The 18933-nt window shown below is 38.5% G+C and overlaps 1 protein-coding gene and 2 non-coding genes across 3 annotated transcripts in view; 2 read left to right on the plus strand and 1 right to left on the minus strand.

Moving 5' to 3' along the window:
- LOC134742315 (zinc finger protein 420) overlaps positions 1 to 18933 on the plus strand; it is a 61917-nt gene that overhangs the window by 31292 nt on the left and 11692 nt on the right. The gene's annotated exons all lie outside the window — the stretch shown is intronic.
- Trnam-cau (transfer RNA methionine (anticodon CAU)) lies at positions 3119 to 3190 on the plus strand. The gene has a single exon. It is a non-coding gene; the product is annotated as a tRNA-Met (tRNA).
- Trnas-cga (transfer RNA serine (anticodon CGA)) lies at positions 14456 to 14528 on the minus strand. The gene has a single exon. It is a non-coding gene; the product is annotated as a tRNA-Ser (tRNA).

Raw genomic sequence — 18933 nt, forward strand, 5'->3', positions numbered from 1 at the left:
GCTTACGCCATTATTAACGATGCTCCGATATAAATACAATTCCTCGCGACGCTGTGCGGCGTAAGCGCCATCGACAATAAGGTCCCTTTTCATAGAAAATGCCCCATATGGAGAAGCGGTACAGACATGCAAGGGGCAAGGGGCAACACAGTGGATTATGCGAGTGTGGCTGAGGCAAACACCCGCGAGCTTTACCAAGCAATGAAAATATCACCCCTGCCATATACTCCCTTTCAGTAATCGACAACGCATCAATACAAAATAATGAGCGAAATAATCTACCACAAAACGACAAATCCTCACACAAACACACGCGACTTACGACCTTTCTTACTAACCACAATGGCACCATCTGCCGACAGAGGCGCTGTCGTCGAAATTTGTCAATTACGTTTTTTTTATGATTTTCTTTTATGTCTTATGTTAATCTTCTTGACGTATGAGTATTCCCGTATGGATGAACGTGTTGTTTGATTGTTTGGCTTTGCAGGTGTTTTAGGGATGTGTTTATAAAGGAAAATGTCAAGATCTTATTAAGGATGAATACCTTTAAAGATTTTTTTATCTACCTAAGTATTGGTAAGAACCATTTATTTACATAATTAAATATGCAGTGGTTCGAAAATACAAATACTAAACTAGATTAATAACTAGCTTAAATCTAAAATAGACTCTTGAGGCATTGTACAAAGATGCTGCCGGCATTTCCTCGCTGTATGATGTGCGAGGAAGCCGCCAGCTGTTCGGTCACCAGTTACGTCAACCAGACGCTTCGCGATTTCTGCAAAGAACTTGTGCGCGCTGGGACCCCATGGACTAGATAATTAATGTATCTAGAGACTTCACTACATAGTATAAAACAAAGTCGCTTCCCGCTGTCTGTCTGTCCGAATGTATGATTAGATCTTTAAAACTACGCAACGGATTTTGATGCGGGTTTTTTTAATAGATGATTAAAGAGGAAGTGTCAATTTTTTTTATAAATAATAATTAATTGGCTTTGTATTGTTACCTAAATAAGCATAATGTTTTTGTAGCTTAAATAATAAAATAATAAATAAAATAAATATGTAAATACATTAGCATTGCACCTGTGCGAAACCAGAGCGGGGTTAATAATTAGATAGAATTAAGTGTATATAGAAAGTTTAATGCCATACAAAATACACAGGACTGAGATTAGTTACCATTCTGTGAAACTATTTTAGAGTTGGAGCAACTCTACTATAAGCAACTTAGCCTAAGATCGCATTAAACACCAGCATGGTCATATCCGTACAAAATTAAAAGCATAATAAGTTTTAATAATTATATGTATGAAATAAAACTATGAAAACGGATTATGTCGCGTATATTGAATTTATAATACATCCCGACGTTTCGAACCCTTTACAGCGTTCGTGGTCAACGGGTGACTGAAGAAAATCTACAATGTGCAAAAATACCCACATACAAAAATAATGAACCATAATAAACAATAAACTTTAAGGCTGGTTGTACATGCAAAATCGGTTTATAAGGCTAGTCATACAATACAACTATTTTCAAGTAAAGATATACGCGATAAACGTCGGGATGTATTATAAATTCAATATACGCGATATAATCCGTTTTCATAGTTTTATTTCATGAGTAACTATCGCGGTAACCAAAGACAATAATAATAATATTATTTAAATGTATGCTCGTCTTATGACCTATTCTTCTAAATAAATAATTTTTAAAGCCATGATCTATGTTAAAATGACAGAAACATATGGGCATGCCGACAGCCGTCAGAAAGTCATTTATATGACTTATTATTTAATAATTGCGTTAATTTATTACTAAATGTAGGTGTTAATGTGAGACAACTTACATCATGAATAATATTTCTTTAAGTACCATGAACTTGCTTTGATAAATTAGATAAATGATGGATAAATATATCTGTCAGGTAATAAAGCTTTGTTATTTTACGGTTAGCACATAATGCTTTACGAAATTATTATAATTAGGTATTTAAATAATGACGTTTCTTGCATTCTTCGTTACTCAAAAATAGTACAAAAAATTGCAGAGGGCCTATATTTTAGGACTGGTGGCGCCATCTACATTTCCCGATAAGAACTAACACATTTTAATTGAAGCTCTGACTTAAATCGTTATTTTCGTGTGATATTTAGATCATATTATTTTTAAACTATTATCAAGTCCTACTAATTCTTAACACTTTAGAAAGACGTATTTCAAAGGCGTTATTATATAATGCCCCTATTTTTACGGCATTCTGAAACTGTTGTAACTTTTATAAACCGGACTAGTAGTGTATGTGTTTATTATCTTATTGTAGGTAATAGTTTGGTTGAGAAGAAGCTCTTTTTACCGTTCCAAGAGTTAGTACAAATGTAAAACTAAAACTGGAAATGAAATAGAACTACTAGCGTCATCTAGTTTGTACGATGTTATTGAAACTAAAATATATGTATCTTATCAATTACCTATATCTTAAAAACCTCCTGTAAGTAAGTGTATTCCAAATACCTATAATTTAAACTTAAAAAACATTCACACCTTTTTAAAACATGTTAATATAAAATTTATAAACACATTATTACTAGCGTCATTATGACACCTCATTTTCCCGCGCGCCGCCATGATGGATTAACGTCACGCGTTTTCTTTTTAAACCGCAAACAAGCCAGCACCCAGCCATTCCAGCCAGCTAATATCCGTTAATACCTTGCCAATCATGTCGCGAGTCAATTTTCAATTTTCCCGGTTAATAAGAACGTCAACGGCGAACAAAACGCGGTTATTGCGTTTGGTTATGCTAAAAGTTAGCAACGGCTTTATTTTTAAAATGAAATGTTTTGTTATTTTCGCTATTATTACGTCGTGGACGAGATTTTAATTTTAAGATACATTTTTGGGGATTTTAGTTCACGTTTTCACGACGAACATCAATTAAATATACTTTAATATAAAAAAGAAACAAAATATCATATTAAACCACATTACTCTATCGTCAATATCGTCATCAGTAACTACAAGTATGACGTCATTATGACGTGATCACACTAGAGCGCGCCAAAACTACGCACAGAACGTGTTAGATAATTTCGGCCGCTCTGTCATGAGCAGAGTGGCGCAGTGGAAGCGTGCTGGGCCCATAACCCAGAGGTCCGTGGATCGAAACCACGCTCTGCTAAGTCTTTAGAGGCTTATAACTTATTGCTTTTTTTTTTCAAACAATACGTTTTATTTTTTTGTTTTTGTTACTTGCAATAATAATGAATTTTTGAAACAATTAAAATGTATTTTGTGTTAAATTTGGCATTGGAAATATTTTACAGTAAATGTTTTAATGTTTTTTGCTTATAGTTGTTTAATTTTCAATGTTTTTTATTCTTATTTGTTGAATACTCTTATTAAGAGAGTACGTACCAATCTATGTAATGTTTTTTTTTTTCAAATACTATTTTAGTACATACTTTTTAAATACAATTAAGGCAGAAAATTTGAGATCCATGAAAAACATACATATTAATTAGTTATTTTAACTCTCCGTATTTATAGTTTATGAAAAAGTTCCTGTTTAATTTTGTTTAAATATCTCCTACTATTAGCTGGCTGCGCATATTTACCTATCAATTTTTTATAATACTTAGTTATATACTTATTTTGTTTACTTATACTTATACATGACGTACGCATGTTATTGCCATATATATATATATATATATATATATATATATATATATATATATGCTGCTTGTAGCGATAGCGAAACTATATCAAGGCTACATAGAATCTTGTCAAGCTCTAATAACGTTATTTATTATAAAATAAACGTTATTACTAAATTCCTTTGCTTCGTAGTTATTTTTAGGGTTCCGTACCCAAAGGGTAAAAACGGGACTAATACTAAGACTCCTCTGTCCGTCTGTCTGTCACCAGGCTGTATCTCATGAACCGTGCTAGCTAGGTGAAATTTTCACAGATTATGTATTTCTGTTGCCGCTATAACAACAAATACTAAAAGTACGGAACCCTCGGATGGTGAGTCCGACTCGCACTTGTCCGGTTTTTTTTACATAGAGAGGCCTTTTTTGTGTGAAAATTATCTATTAACTCTCTTGATACCATTCTTTTATCATAATTTCAGAGTAGATTTTGCAACCTAGCTTTGCTTTTGTAAACATGAATCAAACAAAACATTAAAAAACTCAAGTCCGAATCAAAGTGAATCGAAACCATTAGTTTGCGTCTGCGTTGATTTATGTTTAATTGAAATGGCGGCCATTTTGATTTAACTCCCGTAATGACAGCTCGCGGTCGCTCGTGGCTATCTGCACAATGGACATTGTGTTGTGGGGGGTCAAAAATAGATGAATTATGTTCCTTCATTGCTTGTAAGAGTTGTAAGTACGTGCATTACCCAATACCCAGTTGCTAGGAGGTCCAAGTTTAAAAAAAAATTTTTTTTATTTTATTATCGCGTATATATATATATCTTTACTTGAAAATAATTGTAGTGTATAACTAGCCTTATGAACCGATTTTGCAAGTACAACCAGCCTTAAAGTTTGTAGTCTATGATTGTTCATTATTTTAGTATGTGGGTATTTTTGCACTTTGTAATTTTTCCTCAGTCACCCGTTGACCACGAACGCTGTAAAGAGTTCGAAACGTCGGGATGTATTATAAATTCAATATACGCGATATAATCCGTTTTCATAGTTTTATTTTAAACTTTATTTACATACAAGATATATACAGTGGCACTACGTAAACGAAATTAATAACTAGCTTAAATCTAAAATAGGCACTTGAGGCATTGTACCAAGGATGCTAGCGGCATTTCCTCGCTGTATCGCAATGCTGATACGTCGTGCGAGGAAGCCGCCAGCTCTTCGGTCATCAGTGACGTCAACCAGACGCTTCGCGATTTCTGCAAACATGTGCACGCTGGGACCCCATGGACCTAGAGCACAGAATAAGTAATTTCAACTCCAAATGGAACGAAATGATACTCTCTACCGAATATAATAAATAAATAATTTGATTAAATGTTGAATTTGTATTTGCCAAATCCGACACATTCAACGGAGCCACGCCGTTCTGTCGCCAAAATAGTGTTCAATTTTAAGCTTTTTAACTCAAAATCCCATACATCCCAAAGAAAACGCCTACGTCACGTCACGCTTTCGAATGAAATTTGCACTGAATGACAACACTTTATTACCTTAAAATTAAGTATAAACTAAGCTAAATTAAAACTAAACTAAACAAAGCCACAACTAAGAACTTAGTCAAACAACTCATCCCGCGCCCTTTCAGATGCAAAGGTGCCCTTCCAGATTAATGCCAAAGTTTTATTGCCGTATAATCCCAAAACCTTATTTTATTCAATGCACTTATTTTATAGCCACCCTGTATATACCTAGACCTGTCAGATATAATGATGTAATAATTATGCAGTTAAGCGAGTGAAAGGGAAATGTCATTCGTTAAAGCTATTAAAAAGGCGCTAAAGTGCTACAGGAAATCTCGGGGAAATGAAAGTCTAGGTATATAATCGGACCTACAGACTTCCTACCGACAAAATCGAAGTTTTGTCACAGAATAAGTAATAGTATTATCATACAGAACGGCCACGCACCGCCCCGCCCCGATTCGAATTACCGCGCCCCGCGACATCAGATTGACGGCCGTTTGCCGGCCGCTCAGTACTATTTTTAAGCAACTTACTCAGACAATGACAAATGCCGCGTGTACAGACGTGCCGTTCACACATAGAAACGCAAGTGATTTTTGATGTATAGCATGTCCGCCCTGTGGTTTTGTTAAAAAGTAGGTATATTATATAAAAGCTACCGTTTATACATTATGTCTGTGTCTACAGTGATATTATATATTTGGCAACACCACCATTATCGCCAAGCGATGAGCTATGAACTAGTGATATATCACTGCAGACTTATTTTAGTATCTGTTTATTCTTAACTAAGTATTAGTTGAGGTCTTTCTACAGTTTCTACTAATGGTATGATGGTAGTTTGATTAATATGTCAAAGATCCAAGCCCGGTTCATATTTGTCTGTCGTGTCGTGTTGTGTTGTGTCGTGACGCATATCGGTTTCATACATTTAATATGGTTGCGTTCACATTTGTCTGATGCTACGTCAGGCAAATGTGCACGCAATCATATTAAATGTATCAAACCGATATGCGTCACGACACAACACAACACGACAGATAAATGTGAACCGGGCTTAATTGTCACGTAAAAACTCTAGAGATCTATGGATAGATCTGACGATTAGTGTTAGTTCGCACCATAGACATATATAGTATAGTAGTTATAGACATGAAACCGAGCGACCAGGGTTTCAAAATTGGTACAAGGGCCTGACACTCTTTGATAGAGAAAGATAGTCTTATTGCGATTCCTATAAGAGGAAAGAGAAAATAGTGCCATGCTTTGTCCTTATCACCGACCGGGTGGCATCATAGGTAGGAGGCGATGGTGAAGTACCGAAATTTATAAGAGTGAAAGAGAAAAAATCCTATGCTGCCCAAATTTTATATGAATATTCTTTCTCTTACCCCCGGTCGCTCGGTGGCGCATCTATAACTATTTGTCTATGAATTGGTATGATGGTAGTTTGATTAATATGTCAAAGATCCCCGTAATTGTCACGTAAAATCTCTAGATGTATGGATAGATCTGACAGTGTCAGTTCGCACCTACAAGAGACTAGACACACTGCAAATCGCAAGGAAACATAAATATACATTCCTTCGATCAACAGCTTATATATTTCACACAATAGGTTCAAAGGTGCCCATCAGTCATTGGCTTACCACGCCAGCACCATTAGTACACGACAGACTTGCGCGGAAGATGGAGCGTTACACTCGAGGCCATTAAACGGGCCAATCACAGCGCGGCGCGCGCGCACCCCGCGGAGTTCTTTATAACACTCGCGCGCACGAATATATCACACGTCAACTCTCAAAAGGGTTTTTACAAACGTATCTCTTATTCGTCATCGTTAAAGTTAATAAATTATTCAACTGATGTTTATTCTTATTGCGATGGCATAAACGCTATTTTATTAAGACGTCTTGATCGCATGACCAAGGATCGTAATGATCGCGCTGTAATGAAAATGATGTACCAATATCCTTATAAATCAATGGATCTGTGGATTAGTTAACGTGAATTTCATATACATGGGTTTGTCAGGTCGAAATATTTATGGTGAATGAGATATATCATGTTTAAACGGTTTAATAGATGTTGGTTTTTATTAAGACAAAGATTTTTCTTGTTTTTGTTTTCTCCAGTTTTTATAAATGGCCGACGTAGCTATTTCGATTCATTTGAGACGAATGTCATTTATATGTAAAATAGTTCTGATGTATTTATTATCAATGGGCCTCGTATGGAAATTCAATTTTGCTAAACATTAAGACTACTGATGCGTGGCGCACTTTCGCGAGGTCGAAAGTCAATTCAGAGGAAGGCCGAAAAACAGCACTATCAGAGAATATATAGTAAGTTTGGTTGTCACTGTAAATTTACTGCCATCTATCAAAACAGAATTCATACTAAAAATAAAAATGTATAAAAATATCAAAAAATTTACATATGGATATATAAATATTTTTTTTAGAACGCCATATAACATTGACCCATGTTCTTTCACCGATATGTGTTAAAATTGTTAAATATCAAACGGTGTCGCCAACGCCATCTACCCGAGTGTGGGCCAAAGGTGTGGCGCCATATATTCGAGTATAACTTTTTCTCGATTTCCGAGGCACCTTTTTTCCTTAGACTTTACTTATCTTATACGGAGTTACATATATATTTTTGGCGAGGTCTAAAGCCAATCTCCAGGAAGGCCGAAAACAGCACTATCAAAGTATGTTACTTCCCGGGTAGCAAAGTGACGTCTTAATGACGTCATTTATACGTCATAATGACGTAACGGACGTCATAATGACGTATAAATGCTACCTGGGTTAAAAGGCGAACTTCGAGGGCCTGCAAAGGACTGCTAAGCTCTATGTAGAGCCAAAAGCTCGGGACCATACGAGCACGGCGAGCTTTCATCTGAGGTCAAAGGCCGAGCTGCAGATGGACCAATAGTGGACCTAATTGTCAAAGTGTGTAAAAGAACAAAAGCTGGCGTAACCTTCGAGAATATATGAGCAGAGCCGTGGAAATTTGCGAGGTGTACAGTTCATGCAGAGACACTAGTTTCAGATTACGTAGCTAACCGTCACCTTCCCAAGACCATTTTCATTTGAGTATGACACAATCACAGAATAATAGTATTATCATACAGAACGGTCACGCATCGCCCCGCCCCGATTCGAATGACCTCGCCCCGCGACAGCAGATTGACGGCCGTTTGCCGGCCGCTCAGTACTGTTTTTAAGCAACTTACACGCGTGTACAGACGTGCCGTTCACACATAGAAACGCAAGTGAATTTTGATGTATGGCGTGTCCGCCCTGTGACATAATGCAATGCTATCTTAAGGCGAGTATTTAGGTACCTACCTATTTGTCTTTCAAAAGACTCATATTCTCACTGACATACAAATCCCGAAACAAAGCCCAGACGCTTTGGCAATCAAAATGTCCAATATGTCATATTATATGGCACGATAAAGGAATTTCTCGTAATAAACCTAATGACACAAATATGGCACTGCGTGAAGGGCATATTCCTATAGCATAACGAGCGTTCGCTGCAATTAGGGAATATTACGCGAAACTCTGCGCAGAGGGCGCCACTACCACAATCCGAGGGTCTATCACAAAACAAGAAAATCGAAATTTCGTTATCTAACATCTCTGTCACTCTTGCATATTCGAGCGATAAAGAGGCAGATAGCGAAATTTCGGATTCGCGTTTCCCGGTAGATTCTCTGCAAACAAACCGCCTTGGTGCATCAATGTCATATTTTATTATCCCTGAAAACTTGTCAAAAACCTGTTAAAGGCACAGTATGTATAAGTTACTCTATGGTTTACTAAACGGGCTACTGCTGCACTCTGGTGGCAGAACATTGCAGTAATACTCCCTATTAATTCAAATATGTTTTAATTCCCAAATCAAGCAATCGGTTGCCTACCTACTAACTTAAATATTATTATGTTGTATTCACAAAAATAAATATTAATGATGACTCCATAGTTTTCTTACCAAAACGCGGGTTATTTCGCAGTCGACATCAAGCGTCAAGTAGCGGATTTATTAGACGAACGAAAAGTCTAATGCCAACAATTTTTTCTATGAAAATGTACCTTATTGTCGATGGCGCTTACGCCGCACAGCGTCGCGCGGCATTGTATTTATATCGGAGCATCGTTAATAATGGCGTAAGCGCCATCGACAATAAGGTCCCTTTTTATAGAAAATACAACATATTATAACTTTTTTTTGGTACATGGAAAACCAACAGCGCTTGCGCTATACATATCCACAACTTTCAACTCCTTCTGCTTGTAAATTGTTGAGCAATACACTCGTATATCAGAAAAAAAAACACAAAATAATAAATCTCATAGAACAAAACTAGAGAAAGGGGCAAGCTATAATAGCGTCATCTATACAAACCTTTGACACTTGCCAACCCCATTATATTCATAATTCCCAATAGCCGCCAGGCGGCGTCACTGTGGCACACAACACTATGACCCGAGGCGACATCTCGCGACGGCGTTGGAACGCCAGCGCAGCGGGTCGCGGATTGAGATGCGCGTGAGTTCGGAAAGTTATCTTTATTGCTTAAATGATGGGTTGATTGTATGTATGTATGTATGTATGTATGTATGTATGTATGTATGTATGTAAACACTTTATTGTACATAAGACAGATTACAAACACAATAAAAGAAAATATATACAATATACAAAGACGGACTTATCCCTACTTAGGCGGATTGTTGCCGGATGCTGCGATATACTCATTTTCTTTGTTTAATATTTACATATACATTTTTGGGCATACTATCACGCCAACTGACAGTAAGTTTATTTCATAATTTTGTTTTAAGTGCGTAAAGTTTGTTATTTTGAGACAACCATGGCAACCCTGTCCTAGTCACTGTATACGATACTGTTATTGTTGTATTGACTTGTAAGAGAACAATTAGGGCCTACATCCCAGGTAGCAGTGACGTCAGTGACGTCATAATGACGTCATTTATACGTCATAATGACGTAACGGACGTCATAATGACGTATAAATGCTACTTGGGATGGGCCTACTTACAGAATAAATTTTAGAATTTTTAAAGGACTACATATTAAAAAACTGGTTGCATAAATATTATTATAATAGTTATTGACGATACAAGTGCGGAAAAGAGGAAATTTCAAACGAGAACGATAAATTAAAACACGACCACAGGGAGTGTTTTAAATCGACACGAGTTGCGAATTACCTTTTCGCAAGTGTATCCGTCAACGTTTTACAGTACATATGGCCTTTTAAACTTTCGACAAATGCACGAAAAGTGCTCTTTACGCACTAGTGCGAGAAAGTAGCACCATATTTTTATATATACTGTATAAGTAATTTTTGAATTTTCGACCAACACCGAAAGCCACATTCCAGTGCAACATACTAGGCACCTATGACCCATCTATCCCCGATCCATCATTCCCGTGTCCCCACTCCCCACTAGTGGACCGGACGGACTAATCATTTAAAATCCGAATTTCCGACATCAGAAGTTGCCGGACGGATGCGTCCGTGGAGAGTTGCCGATTCATTACTTGCCGTTGTTTAGACTAGGGTTTTACGGTTGTTATGGTTCAGGTGACAAAACTTTAGTTTGAAACACTTTTTGGAAATGTCAAAAAATAAGCGTGTTTATTATAACCTATAGATAGTCCCTATAGGTTATAATAAACACGCTTATTTTTACTTTTTACTATCTAGCGACAGATTATACACGGTGCCCATGAGGAAAGGGAAAAAATTAAACCACGCATTCCTGGGGTCATAAGGAGTAATAAATGTTATATGGATGGATGGTTATGAAATTTTCATACATAATAAATACATAACGTTTGCTTCTCTAGTATAAAAGTGCCATATGGCGAGTTGACAGAAAATATTCAAACATTCTGACGGTTAATACGTCAACAAGGTGTTTTATACTGGTGATTTACTTAAACTTTTTTTACACAAAAATGGATATTTTGCAAAAATAAAGCCGAATCCAGCAAACATTATATGACATTTTTAACTTTAAATATAGTCAGGAATACGCTTTCCTCATGGGCACCGTGTATAAGTCATATTACATTTTTCAGGGTTCCGTACCCAAAGGGTAAAAACGGGACCCTATTATTAAGACTCCGCTGTCCGTCTGTCTGTCCGTCTGTCTGTCAGCAGGCTGTATCTCATGAACCGTGATAGCTACAGTTGAAATTTTCACAGATGATGTATTTCTGTTGCCGCAATAATAACAAATACTAAAAAGTACGGAACCCTCGGTGGGCGAGTCCGTCTCGCACTTGGCCAGTTTTTTTATACAACCGTCAATGTTGCTATGTATTTTCATGTGATTCATGTCACTATATGATGTCACTGTAAAATATTGTATTGAATTACAATATTTTACAAAAAAAGCACTTGAGGCCTCCTTTTCATTCTTCCCTAGATGTTGCCACAATTTCCCAACTTCTTTATACTGTAACATATCTACAAAACTATTCGAAAACTTCAAGAAAACATATTAAAAAACAATTAAAAGGCTTGGAATCAATTATAATTCCCATTAGACGAGGGCGGGGCGGTTGATTTATGCGGCTGCACCTTGCTTGCAGCTGCCGCTGGAACTCTGACCTCTATTGAGATAGTGCGCTGCCAATTGGGTACTTACATATATAAACGAGTTATACATTGTCAGTAATGGTACCCAAAAATCCACAACATTGGAGACACTACCCAGGTAGCAAAGTGACGTCAGCGACGTCATAATGACGTGATAATGACGTACTTATGGCAATAAAATGACGTCCCTGACGTCATAATGACGTATAAATGCTGTTAGGTAGCTGGTGACCGTCCACGGTGGAGGCATATTGTGCAAACGCGCAGGTGCGTGAATTTGAAGCCGACGCACAGAACTCGACGCTAAGCGTAACGAGTTAAAGGCCAAACCACCTGAGGCCATCACATTTAATTACATCGGAGGGGTGCTGAGTGTGGCCGCACATTTGCTGCAAAGATTGGCTACGTCAGTCACCTGAGAGCACACCAGCGACACTCAGCGGCATAAAGCAGTCGCTGTGGCCGAAAACGGCTAGGATGATGACCCAAAAATCATGGATCATGAATCATGGTTTACCTGATATACGAGATAAGTCAGCCAGCAACAGCGGAATTAGCAATATGAAATGATCTGAGAGACGTGGGGCCCAAGGGAGCCAAGATGATGCATTATCTCTTTATAATATTAATAGCCCGTTAAAGTGTCCCACTGCTGGGCAAAGGCCTCTCCCCTTGATCTCCACAACTCCCGCTGTTGTGCTTTTTCCGGCCAGTTACTGATGAAGGTGTCTAAGTCGTCCCGCCATCTCCATCTGGGCCTGCCACGTCCGCGCTTCTTTTTCGTCATCCACTTGGTACACTATCTCTATATATCTCTATATATCTTTTCGTTTGTCGGCGTTACGATTGGCATCTTCGGATACGTTCTACAAGGATTTTGATCAGTTGAATCAGTTCCAGTTTCTAGTGAACGAATGAACGAAGGTATTGCGAAGTAGTGAACGTTCTTACAGCGACGGATCGATGCCGACGTCGTTATTCGGACGACAGCCTTTGACGGGGCCGCGTTCGGATACGCTCTACGAGGATTTGATCAGTTAGTTTCTAGTGAATGTAATGAACGCAGGTATTGCGAAGTAGTGAACGTTCTTACAGCGACGGATCGATGCCGACGTCGTTATTCGGACGACAGCCTTTGACGGGCCGCGTTCGGATACGCTCTACGAGGATTTAGATCAGATTTAGTGTCTAGTGAATGAAATGAACGGTGTTGTGAAGTGAGTGAACGTTCTTAAAGAGAACGATCGATGGCGACTCTCTACTTACTACGCTCTACAAGGATTTTGGAACACCTTAAATAGTTGTCATGTTAATTTACGAAAACGTGACTTAAGCGCTTAGTTTTAAAATTACCTTCGACGTTTCAAGGACGGCATTATCCCCGTGCTCTCAGAGAAGACTGGGTAAAGTTAACATCAATATCTTCTAGCCACGCGAGTTTTTCGAACTACCCGCACTTGGTCGTGTTTATCAACATGAACGTTTTGCATACTAGGGATGTCACTCGGTCGACTCACTACACTCACGATGTTTGGTTTTTCAAACCCGATTGAAATTGCTATGTTTGATCAATTTCTTCCCTAATTTTCCTACTACAGAAACGACGATCCGTAGATTTCATTTTGTTATACTGTCCAGTCTGCCTGGCGAAAATTTCCCCACTATGCACAAGCGTACCTAATACTTACTTACTTACTTACTGCTGTGGCGCGACGACCCGAAGTGGATCTTGGCCTCCGACACCAAAGACCGCCATGCTTCTCTGTCCAAAGCCGTTTCTGTCCAGTCGACGGCGCCGAGTTCGCTGAGGTCTTTCTGCACTTCGTCTCTCCAGCGGCACCTAGGGCGTCCACACGGTCTTCGGCCACTTGGTACTCCAGAGTACGCCCTCCAGACTGCGCGATCTTCCCCCATCCGGACTACGTGCCCGAGCCATCGGAGCCTGGCGGCTTTCATTTCTCCAATGATGTACCTAATAGCCATTAGAAAACAATCTGGAAGGGCAATAAATCACTAACGGTAAATTATCAGGGACAAAAAAACATTAAGACACATTATTATTTATACTTTTTAACTTATTTTTAAGATTTAACATTACCTCCAAGGGGTCAATGGCGAATTATGCTTTATCATATATTTGCACAAATTATGTTTTATCCCTTTCTTACAAATATATAAGTCAAATTGACAGATAAAGACAAACGACCAGTAAAGTCAGGCCAATAACGCGTTCATGAATAACGCCACTAGTATACGCGATTAAGTTTCGTTAAAGTAAATAGTAATGTAAGGAAATTCAATCAATTAATTCATGGAACAGATCTAAATTGCCCCTAGACGTAACAAGTCTTTGCTTTTCACACCACCTGCAAATACTCGTACCTACCTTTCAATAATAAAGTAGCCAAGGCGATGATTGCCGGTTGGTCGTCACTATTACTGTCACGTTGACGACTTGCTGACAGTTTGGAAAACCCACCGATCGATAATGTTTCCAAAGTTTATGGCGTTCTCACTAAGTTACAATTTTACATAATAACAGCAGAAAATTAAAAACTGTAATAGATGTCATATATTAAAGAAAAAGTGACGAAGCCCTCCAATGGTGAAGGCCGGATTCGAACCGGCGTCTTTAGCTATCGCGGCTAACGCCATGAACCCCTAGGCCACCTCACCACGGCGGTACCCGTCCCAATTTCTCGACTATATATGCCATCTTAGTAAGACTAGGCGTCTTTAACCAGCTCTAAGGGCAAGCAGTGCGCGCTTTAAGGAAAGCAGAAAATTATTAAAACAGTAATATTACATAGAATAGTTAATATAGGGTTAATAAAAATAGGTATACCTAATACGTGTTTTGTTTAGAAATTTTATCATGCATGACTACTTAAGTAAAATGCGACGGCAAAAGCTCTCGCACTAAGATTTTGTTATCCGTGGGCACATATCTGAACGCACTGGGTCAGTCTGACTGACGGAATGCACACAGATGCGCTGCAGTAAAGGTGACACAGCTACATAGCAAGCTTTATACTGTAGCACAGAATAAGTAATAGTATTATCATACAGAACGGCCACGCACCGCCCCGCCCCGACTCTAATTACCTCGCCCCGTGACAGCAGATTGACGGCCGTTTGCCGGCCGCTCAGTACTATTTTTAAGCAACTTACTCACACTATGACGCATGACGCGTGTACAGACGTGCCGTTCACACATAGAAACGCAAGTGATTTTTGATGTATAGCGTATCCGCCCTGTGACTGTTATGTAGGTAGACCAACCTGGAGTCGTAGCACGGTACGCTTATCACCATGCCTGTCACGTTCTAACAAGTATGTGAGTGCGAAAGTGACGGACTTAGTGATAGGGGAAACCATGCTGCGCGGGCAGGTACCTAACTACTGTGATATAGAAACTTTTAATAGTGACTGAATCAAAAACAGCTCTAAAATATCTATATACCGGGTGGGCCCTGTAACAGGAGCAAAAAATTAAACTGTAGAACATGCTTACCTAAAAGATGTCTATTCACTCTCGATTTAAAAAGATCTTGAGTTATAGTGGACTGGGAATAGATTGGGAAGTGAATTCCACTCCTTAGCCGTTCGCATGATAAAGCTAGCTGGATGCATAGCGTAGTACCGTAGTACGAATCAGTGGCAGAGACTCTGCCGCAGAGTAACGACGTAAGGGTGAAACGCAAGTCCGCGTCACAGAATAACTAATAGTACTGCCGTACTATTAGTCCTAGTCAGTATTAGTCGTTTCGTGTCCGCGTGGCAGAATGGAGATGGGAGGATTAGATTATGTAATCCCATCGCACACTCCCCGAAATGTATCCTGTACCGATAAACAAGGTACTTTCTACGGTGTTCAAGGCTCTGCAGTCTAGCCTCTACTAATCCCGCATCTCCAATAAGCTACCTAGCGCGTTTGTCTATGAAATTGTTGGTATAGTTACAGAATTAATAATAGTACTAGGTACATAACTACAGATATGACCGCATGGTGGAGCAAGCGCGAGCAGGCGTCCGTTCTGTAGCGGTGCGCAGACAGTCTAGACACCAAAATTGGTGTCGGTCGCATGTACTTGTAGCGACGCGGCGAAATCGCGGAGTGAGCCACGCCTGGTATAGTTGACTTGGGCAGTTTTACGATACCTACCGCAAAATAGTCCTAGAGCGAAATAGGGGCCCGGTGGAATCTAGGTGCTTGTTTAATTTTTTTGCCCTTTTTAGACTCCACCGATGTCACCACTTCAAATAAATTTATACCCTAACCAAAGATAGAAATAACTCCGTAATAGATGGATACAGTCTAAGGAAAAAACGTGCCTCGAAAATCAAGAAAATTTAATTCTCGTTCAGAGGGCGCTACTAGTTTTGGCCTACAGTCGTATAGATGGCGTTGACGGTTTCATTTGTTATTTAACAATTTTAACGCATATCAGTGAAAGAACATGGGTCAAAATCATAAAAATAATTAATGCAAATAAAAAAAATCATTTATCTATATTTTAATACATTCTATCGTATTTTTATAAATCTTCATTTTTAGTTTTAAAGTGTGTCGACAGATGGCAGTGTATTTACTGGGGTTACAAAATTTACTGTGACAGTACCGCTCTAGTATAAGTTACTCTATGCCCTAACGTAACCAAACAATGAATAAACATCCTTAACACCATTGAACGAAGACTTACAACAGATTAACATATTATCACTATCCTTCGCGTGTTAGGTAATAAACTCATCAAACTCAAAATGGCGTATATCTCATAAAATTTAGACGCACATAGGGTCTTTTAGATTGGAATTTAAGAATTATTCCGGTTGTTTTAATCGATAATGTATGCATGTAATTACTTCAGGACTTTGCTGCATTTGCATAGTCATCTTTCGTTTTAAAATGAGTTATGGGCATTCAGTCAGTTCCGCAACGATCACGCCATACCGACAGGTGAATTTATACTTTCTGACCTCATTTGGAATCATGGAGAAACTTGAAAGTATAAAAACAGTACTAACTACAACTTTTAATATAACTGCACTTGTATAATATGTTTGTATGCAAATCATTCCTATGTTAGAATTAGTATCTGACGTCAAGCTGTACCTAGGTGATGCATATCAAAAATTTGCTGTGAAAGGATAACAAAATTTAAAAAAAGCCACCGGCTTTGCTTGTAAATACTTAGTGCTTTATAAAACTGATGCCGTACCTACCTACCATAGAGAAATATAAGTAAGGAAAGAGTGCTAATGCTAACTCCGTACATCAGTTTTCTTACCAAAACGCGAGTTATTTCGTCATCGTCGCGAGACATCTAGCGTCAAGTAGTGGACTTATCAGTACCGCTACTTGGATGTCACGAGTGTTGCGACTGACGATAAATGTATTGCTAAAACCATTTACAACTAATATTACAAGCAGAAGGAGTTGAAAATAAAGTTCCGGTGAACTCGGTTATAATATTAGCTGAAAATTGTTGAGCATTAGACTTTTCATTCGTCGCGACATCTATTGTCAACTAGCAGTACTGCAGTGTGGATGCAAGTAAAGGGAGGTAGATATAGCACCCGGCGCTGGATCGTGAGCCATCAAATATAGGTTCCGGAACCTATATTGAGTAAGTCGTCCGGCTGACGCCAATGTGTCAAGATTGTCACAATCCTCTACTAAATATTGCCTGTATTTTAGTTTTGTAAACTATAAACGTCACGCGTCTATTATTAATGAAAGGTCATTGGCTAACAATGCTAACATCTACCTATAAGTATGTAAAACAAATTGCCCTAGTTGCTCACAATAACCTAAATCAAGAATCTGCCAAAGAAACATTGACAAATGATCCGTCAGCGCAACAATGGCGCGGTCGATACGTGGAGGTAAAATAAACAGCGAATTAAAACGACTATAATGACGGTAATGACAACCGTTTGTCGGTGACAATGGTGTCAGGCGCCGGGATTGACGCGTGACGCTGGGTAGCTTAGGTAGGTACCTACTACAGAAACTCGAAAGAGATTTTCTCAAACTAACACGCTACTTTATCACAATGCATGGAAATAAAGGAAAAGCAGAAAAATCCCACAGATTTAATATATATATATATATACATGACGCAAATATCACGATTTGTATTGAAACCAAGCGTGCCGACTTTTCAAACAAAATTTACGCATAATATAATTTTAAATTTACTTACCTGTTATTTATTTTATTTTATTTTATTTATTTGAGGCATCAACAGCAATACAAAAAGTAATACAAATAATACAAGTAATATAAGTGATAGGAAATATGTTTTTGCCTTTGTGTGCTCTCAATTTTTTATCACGCAACGAGGCATTTTTTAAGTTTTCACGGACGTCCGGCTGCAACAACTGACGCGCGTGGACTGTCAAGAGCGACAGTCAACCCCGAGGATTTCTCGGGGTTCGGACACGCGAAGTAGATGCATTTGCGTCATCTATGGTATATTTATATCTGTGAAAAATCCCATGTCTCGGCCGAGATCCGAACTCGCGACTCCTTTGATACTAGCCCGCCGCGCTACCAACTGAGCTACCGAGACTGTCTGAAACGTACTAAGTTTTGTGGGGGTTTCTATGAATAGTGCTCTACTTAATCATGTTTAAATAAATTTAAAAACTACTTTCGACGTTTCCAGTGCGACATTGAAATCGTGTAACATTACGATGCAAGGTATTATTTCTTAAGGGGCCCACTGACTATCAGTCCGCCAGACGATATCGGCCTGTTAGTTGTTCGGAACTGTCAAATTTTTGTTCTAACTGACAGGCCGATATCGTCCAGCGGGCTGATAGTCAGGCCCTTTACATATGATTAAAGGTTAAACCCCGTAATATTGTCTTCGGTTACCGCGATAGTTACTCATGAAATAAAACGATGAAAACGGATTATATCGCGTATACGTCAGGATGTATTATAAATTCAATATACGCGATATAATCCGTTTACATAGTTTTATTTTAAACCCCGTTTTAGTTTAAAATACAGACGAGTTAAAATGTTTTCTATTTCTTTTTTCATTTATTCACCATAAAATAATATGTG

This window comes from Cydia strobilella, chromosome 6 (genome assembly GCF_947568885.1).
Source record: "Cydia strobilella chromosome 6, ilCydStro3.1, whole genome shotgun sequence".
Taxonomy (NCBI): Eukaryota; Metazoa; Arthropoda; class Insecta; order Lepidoptera; family Tortricidae; genus Cydia; species Cydia strobilella.